The sequence below is a fragment of the Tupaia chinensis genome, unplaced genomic scaffold (genome assembly GCF_000334495.1).
Source record: "Tupaia chinensis unplaced genomic scaffold, TupChi_1.0 Scaffold000360_1, whole genome shotgun sequence".
NCBI lineage: Eukaryota > Metazoa > Chordata > Mammalia > Scandentia > Tupaiidae > Tupaia > Tupaia belangeri.
Genome location: NW_006159856.1, coordinates 4,171,951 through 4,178,804, shown reverse-complemented (window position 1 = coordinate 4,178,804; position 6,854 = coordinate 4,171,951). Strand labels below are relative to the sequence as shown.

The 6,854-nt window shown below is 48.4% G+C and overlaps 1 protein-coding gene across 1 annotated transcript in view; it reads left to right on the top strand.

The window, feature by feature from the left end:
* The first annotated feature begins 6,370 nt into the window (after positions 1 to 6,370).
* Positions 6,371 to 6,854, top strand: part of TRMT44 (tRNA methyltransferase 44 homolog) — a 36,608-nt gene continuing 36,124 nt past the window's right edge. Inside the window, exon 1 of the mRNA XM_027773599.1 lies at positions 6,371 to 6,770. The gene's annotated coding sequence lies outside the window, so the exon portion shown is untranslated. The remainder of the gene's footprint in view (positions 6,771 to 6,854) is intronic.

Here is a 6,854-nt window from a genome sequence, read left to right as displayed (position 1 = left end):
CACGCCGCAATCCCTTCTCCTCCATTCTCCTCTCGGGATCTTGGGCACGCACGCACACGTGCCCAGCGTGAGTTTTAAGCCACCGGGTCCAGGATGCAAACTGCAGTCGATTACATGGGAGTCCAGCGACATAGCCATTACACTAACTGCTGGTCCCAACATGGGGGTGTTTTTAAACGGACATGGAGATCAGGCCGAAAGGGATGACCCCAGGGAAGATGGCGAACAGTGTCAGTAAGAGGCGAAGGGCCTGAGGTAAGGCTGGGAGAGCTGGGTAGAGAAAGGAGGGGAGTGGCTATATCACCCATTCTATGTAAGGGACGGCGTCATCACGAAATGCACTTGGAGCACGTTCCCAGCTTTGGGAATGCCATCGGGTCCGCGTCCCTTCTCCATCTGTCCTTCTACCCAGTCTTCCCTCAGCCGTCTACCTCCCCCTCCCAGCGTGTCAGGCCTAGCTCACGGCAGGTTGGGCGCTCTTGCTGCCCTCTCTCCATGTAGTTTCCGGGGCCGACTCCTGCATGTAATGCTCTGTTCCTGGCTCGGACCCTGGCTTTACCTCAGGACCACGTTCCAGTATTTGCTCTTCCACCCTCTAGCACCTCTCCATAATCTATGGTCCCCCCTGGGTCTTAGGTCAGGCAACCTGGCAACCTAAAAAAGGAAGCTGAGGCAGAATGCAAAAGCAATGAGTTTATTGGAGCTAGGCCACCTGGGTGAACATAAACCTCCTTGCCTGGCATCCATATTCATCAAAGTAGTCTCCAAAAGGGTTTATATTTATAAGAAAAATAAGGAAGAAGGGTTACGAGCATTTGCTTTTCATGTGAATTCTCATGCCGGGCGCGTGTGTGTGCGTGCCCAAGATCCCGAAAGGAGAATGGAGGAGAAGGGATTGCGGTGTGGCCATCTCCCCTGGGGGGTGATTTCTCACTTTCTGTCTCTCTGTCTCTCTCTGTCTGTCTGGCAAGTGCATGTACCCTATAGCAAAAACCTCTCCAAAAAAAAAAAATTTATACTGGAATAGCATGAGCTTCTGATTCCTTTCTAATGTTTCATATCTCATACATTCCAGCAACACTGTGGCAGGTGGGATGGGGGTTACAATGTACAGTGTGCATTCCCTCCTCAATTGGCAACAAAATAAAACTATCCCAGCTAATGAGAGAATTCTTTGTTAGGATATGTCCTTTAGGCAGGCTGAAGGGGGGAATGTATGTGAGAATATGCCTATCTCTCTCTGGGCCAGAGGGAAGACCTCCTCATTCCTAAGAGTGTTTTTTTTATTTTATTTATTTATTTAAGAGAGATTTTTAGCTACAGGACATGTGTGCTCACTGGAGAGACAGGGAGAAAGCGAGAAATCACCCTCCAGTGGGGCTGGCCATGCTGTGTTGTGCCCCGATCGCAAAATTCCCAAGAAGCCACCAAGGAGCCGATTCCGATGTCAACACACAGGGTTGCTTTTATTCGGGGTCAGGCCAGGACTCCCAATCTTACTGGCACAGCGGGTCAGAGTCGAGAGCCTCCTCGTTGTTAGTTGGGCTGGGTTTTTATTTGGCTGTTGGGGAAGAGGTGGAGGGGTGCTGAGGAATGCACTCAGGCAGCTCCATATTGGCTGTAGATTTCAAGAAGTATAGTTGTCTTTTACTGATTGGCAAGAAAGTTTCTTCAGGTCTCTGGTATTTCCTTTGTTTTTTATCATTGGCCAGCCCCAGTGGGGTGATGGTCTTATGACTTTCTCCTATGTGATCGGCTTGCCTCCTTGAAATGGTACCGATTCTCACCAAGGTGGGTTTAACAAAATGGAGTCGCCCCGAAAGAAATGGCGTCACTCTGGCTCTTCAGCTGCAATCCTTTCTCCTCTGTTCTCCTCTCGGAATTCTGGACACGCATGCACATGCGACTGATGTGAGTTTAAAGCCGCTGGTCCGGAACTCAAACTGTGGTCAACTATGTGGGAGTCCAGCAGCGTAACCATTATGCCATCTGCTGGTCTCCCTAAGACTGTTTTATTTTTTTATTTTTTTTAAGGATTATTTTATTTAACTTTATTTATTTATCCATTTTTAAATTTCAATTTTACCAGAGAGAGAAGGAGGGAGGGAGGGAGGGAGGGAAGGAGAGAGAGAGAGAGAGGGAGAGTGAGAAAGTAAGCCACCAGGTTCAGGACTTGAACCGTAGTCAGTCATGTGGGAATCCAGCGCCTTTAACCACCACGCCGTCTGCCAGCCCCCCTAAGTCTGTTTGAAACTATATTCTTTCTTTTTTGGAGAGTTTTTTTTTTTTTTTTGCTATAGGTCCCCAAACTATATTATTTCTTAAGACACTGCCTGACTTGTGTCTGACAGGGAAACACTGGATATCTCTGTGGATTTGGGTGGACGTGGAAACTTAGAGGATGGTGGTGAGGTAGGAAGAGAACAGTCTCTGAAGACAAAATTACAACGGACTTAGTTTAAGGATCTTACCTGGCTTTTATTCACAATTCTAGAGCCCGGCAATACCTCATTCAGTAGAGCAGAATGAGTCCTCACAAACTGAAGAGGATGGATTTATAGGCAGAAAAGGGATGAAACACGCAGAAACAGGGAACAGAAATGCAGACTGACCATTTCAGTTATTTTCTTTGTAAAAGTTAAAGTAGGGGGACCAGCAGTTGGCGTTATGGCTATGTCGCTGGACTCCCATGTAGTTGACTGTGGTTTGAGTCCCAGACCCGGTGGCTTAAAACTCACGCTGGGCGCATGTGCATGCGTGCCCAAGATCCCGAGAGGAGAATGGAGGAGAAGGGACTGCGGCATGGCCATCCCCCCTGGGGGGTGATTTCTCGCTTTCTGTCTGTCTCTCTCTGTCCTTCTGGCGAGTGCACACGCACTATAGAAAAAAAAAAAGAAGAAGTTAAAGCAGGTGTCATGCCAGCTAAGCCAGGCCTGTTTAAACATTTGGCTATTGACTCTCTCCTAATTTCTCAGAAGGTCAGATAAACAACTTAGCTTGGCCTGGTGACCTAGCACATGCATGAATGATTGCATTTCGGTTCGGCCTGTTCGGCCTAGCTCAGGAGCTTCATCCAAACCAATGACCTCCTGTACATTTCACTTAATGAGCTTGGTCAGTTTGAAGAACAAAAAGACCGTTGTGGGAAGGGCTTAGTAGGTCTGGGCAAGGGTTAGGAAAGAGAAAGACAGAGATTGGAAAAGAAAACAGGCACTAGACTGTGTGGGGTGTTGAAAGAGGGAGCTGGTAGGTACGTACATTAATTAATTATCCTTAGTTCAACAGGATGGTCTCTAGTCAGGGACTGACATTACTTTATGCAAGGATACCAGCTCATATAAAACTGGAATTTTTCGCTTCTTAACCAAACATTGGCCTCTGGGTTTATGAGCTGTCCCTCCAAAGTCCTAGGGCTGAAGGTTTCTGTATCCCCTCTCTGCTTTGCCAAAGTGATGAGCAGCAGAAAGCAGAAACTAAATTATTTCCGGGACACAATAATTAGTGCCAGAACCATCAAAGGGCCCAGAGCATGAGAGCACAGCGCATGGGAAGCGAGAGACCTTCGAAGACCTGCGACTACATTGACATGAGGTGCTTTTGCTACGTGTGCAGAAATTCAAGGCGTCACCTTGCCTCACTGCCATTCTGAATAAGCACACTGTATATCAAACTGAGGGGAAAACAAAAGCACTCTGAATCCTGAGCTCGACTAAAATGAGCAAAATACCAATCTAACACATTCCCCCACATCAACGAAGCCTTTCCGGTCAGCACAACTCCCTAATTAACACTCGGTCCTTGACTTGGTGAAACCAGCAGTTGTAGATACGTGGACAGTGGCAAGTAGAGTTATGGAAGAAGGACTTGTTTTTTTCCCGTCACAATTACTTGGGAATTAATTCATTTGTTCCTTTTTCCTTATGTGTACAGCCAGGTATTCTGAAGTTAAAACTCCCTCAGGGCCAGCAGGTGGTGTAGTGGTTAAGGTGCCAGACTCCCACATGGCTGACCAAGTCCCTGACCTGGTGGCTTGAAAATCACACTGGACACATGTACGTATGTGCCCCAAATCCCAGGAGGAGAATGGAAGAGAAGGGATTGCCACATGGCCATTCCCCTGGGAGGTGATTTCTTACTTTCCCTCTCACTGTCTCTGTCTCCTGCAAGCACATGCACCCTATGGCAAAAACCTAAATTAAAAACAAACTCCCTCAAAAAACTTTCATAATTTTTTTTTAGCTCAGTTGTCCCTGAATCTTCCTTTTACAACATATTCGCTTTGAGATAGAGCGAGCCTTCAAAGTAAATAGCTTTCTTCTCTCTGCGACCTGAGCCCTGTGCGTGCCTTAACTGTTGCACTGTTCATATTCCACAGCCATTTTCTGGCTTCCCTGTCTGCCTGCACTCAGCCTGAAGACTTCTCTAGAGCAGGGCTTCATAAATTAAGTCTCTGCTCCTCGGCACTTAGCCCAGGGCACTGCACAAGTTAGCAGATTGGTGAGATTTATGATTGTTGATCTTTTGACTGATTCAGCCAGTGTAAACGCCTTTGGGCAGTGTTGGGAAGACTGTGTCCCACTAAAAGATACGATGACGTTCTAAACCCCCCCCCATATCTGTGATCTTGTTTGGAAATAGAACCTTTGCAGATGTAATCAAGTTAAAACGAGGACAAACTGGATTAGTATGACCCCTGATCCAATATGAGAAGTGTCCTTATTAGAAGAGAAAACGAGATCCAGAGACACAGGGAGAATGCTATGTGACTGTGGAGGCAGAGATTAAAGGGAAGCAGCCACAAGCCAAGGGATACCAAGGGTGGCTGGCAACTACCAGGAGCAAGGGAAAAGAAACTGATTATTCTTCAGAAACTTCAGAACTGTTAGGGAATAAATGTGTGTTGTTCATGGTGCCTTGTTATAGAAGCCCCAGGAGACTCACACAGGCAGTGTGAACATGGATCAAAGACCAAATGGGGGGGAGTGAGAAAGTGTGTCTGTGAGGTTCTACGTCTCATTCATCCTTTACTTAATTCCACAGACACTGGGTCTGTGATCATGTCTCTGCTAAAATCCATGATTTGAGTTAGTATGCACCTTATTCTCACAGATCCTTTAGGGCAGGGCTCCCCAAACCTTGGGCCTCAGACGGGTACCATGTAGGATCCAGCCACCTTCCATAGCCTTTTGGGGGCGAGGCCACCCACTGGTGTTGGTCTGCCAGGCCACACAGTAGAGGGTAGGCAGTGGGTGGGCAACGGGTGCATAACAAGACTTGGTCTGTGTTGCCAGCTGCTTCTCATCACTGGCTGCTGCGTAGGCCCTGTCTGCTGTAGGCTCAGCGGCATACTGAGTTCTCACAATCCCTGTAGTAGCGATTGTTTCTTTTATATTACGATGTGGTAGTGGTGGAAATGGGGTTCGGGGTGGACGTGGTGCACTTGGGTCCTCCAGGGACCAACCCCACCTCACTCCCCATCCCCATGGAGAGATTATCTTTCACAAGGGGCCCCTGGCACCAAAAAGGTTGGAGACCACTGCTTTAGAGAATGGCAAAATCCCCATGGAGTTACTAAGGTACAAAAGGAACGAAGGAAGAATCTTTGAGGTTTGGGGAATTTTACTAGAGATTCTGCAGGCTGGGTAGTGGTGTTGCACTAGGTTGGCAGTATCCACCCTTCTCTGTTAACACATAGGTGACAGATGTTGTGCATCTGTCACAAGAAACATCCATGGCTGTGCTCAGTCTTAGGAATGCACTGACTGCAAGTCTTCCACAAAAGAAAGCAAATCAAGGGACCAGCAGTTGGCATAACAGCTATGTCGCTGAACTCCCATGTAGTCGACTGCGGTTCAAGTCCTGGACCCGGTGGCTTAAACTCAAGCCGGACACGTGTGCATGCATGCCCAAGATCCCAAGAGGAGAATGGAGAAGGGATTGGGTGTGGCCATCCCCCCTGGGGGGTGATTTCTTGCTTTCTGTCTTTCTCTTTCTAGTGAGCGTATAGCAAAAGCCTCTCAAAAAAAAGAAAGAAAGAAAGAAAGGAAGGAAGGAAGGAAGGAAGGAAGGAAGGAAGGAAGGAAGGAAGGAAAGAAAGAAGGAAGGAAGGAGAGAGAGAGAGAGAGGAAGAAAAGAAAGCAAATCAGAATGCAAATGAAGCAATAGGAGGGAGCTTTCATAAGAGAACTGATCCTGAACATTCAGAAACAGGTTCCTTGGTTTTTATTGGTAGTCAACGCTAAGTCAATGGGTTCCAGATCCTGGACTTGTATGATGTTTATGATTCTGTAAACATACAACCTCCAGAATTCTCTCTTTATTTTTTTAAAACTTGCCAGTGGGCAAGTATGCTCCCTGGAAACAGAGGGAGAAAGTGAGAAAGCACCCCTATAGAGGATGATTACACAGCAACCATCCTTCCCCCTTCGGATTCTGGGCAGCCACGCACCGCCCCAAATCTACCCCGCGTCAGGGACTCGAACAGCTCTGTCGGCCCTGTGGGATCCAGCCACCTTAACCTCCACGTCACTGGCTGGCCCCAGAATTCCCTTTAAAACTCGGCTCTGATCGCGTCACTTTCGGGCCTTGGATGGATGCTCAGAGAATAAATCAAAAGTGAAGGTACTTAGCCAACAGCAACGCAGTGGATTCGCACCCAGGGAACCCCGAAACCGGCTCCGCCGCCCGCCCGTGACGTCAGCACGTGGTGCCAGCGGGAGCGCGTCATCTCGGCGCGCCAGGTTCGGGCGCCTCCGCGGGCCATGGCAGAGGTGGGTCGCGTCGCGGTACGTGACCCGGGCGGGCTGCTCCCGCCGGGCTTCTGGGCAGCGGGGGCCGGGTGGGTGGAGAGGCGG